Here is a 653-nt window from a genome sequence, read left to right on the forward strand (position 1 = left end):
CAGAAGGTGGTGCGGTTGGGGCATGTTACACACGCATGCGTAATGTTTGAGAATGTGTAGTGTTGAGAGAAGTATTTCATGGTTGATAACCTATGTTCTGTAATCTTAACCTGAATAGTCAACTTTAGTGATTAATTTCGGATTTCTGCACACAGGATCATAGTGGAACTCTTCATGTAGTATAGAACGACAGGACGCTTGTCCCAACTTGTCCTAAATCCGTTCGTGTCATCGAGTGTTGGAGCACATGAATCCAACTGCTCCAATCGCCATCTTACCGGTGATCCACGGTGATCCAAGTGCTCTCTGAGTTAATTTGGAGTAAGCGACGCGAACAAACCTCTGATTTATCAGAGAGGCGCAACCGGCTTAAGTCAGTATGACAAAGGTACTAGCGAGAGTACTAAACCTGGCTGACATGCTATGAAACTACCTTTAAACTGTCAAACAAGATAAGACAAAGTAATATAAAATTATATTTAAATGAATCGTACCAATTCTTTAGAGGGAATATTTATGTATTAATAAGTCAGTTGATTAATTATGTTATTATATTATAATCGCTTTTGCGTATCACCATAACTTCTTAATTTGCACTGCTGTTAACGGAGTAAAACTTTACTCGATGGTAAAGATTCTCGATAAAATTATTC

This window comes from Mycetomoellerius zeteki, unplaced genomic scaffold (assembly GCF_001594055.1).
Source record: "Mycetomoellerius zeteki isolate Tzet28-1 unplaced genomic scaffold, Tzet1.0 scaffold76, whole genome shotgun sequence".
Lineage (NCBI taxonomy): Eukaryota > Metazoa > Arthropoda > Insecta > Hymenoptera > Formicidae > Mycetomoellerius > Mycetomoellerius zeteki.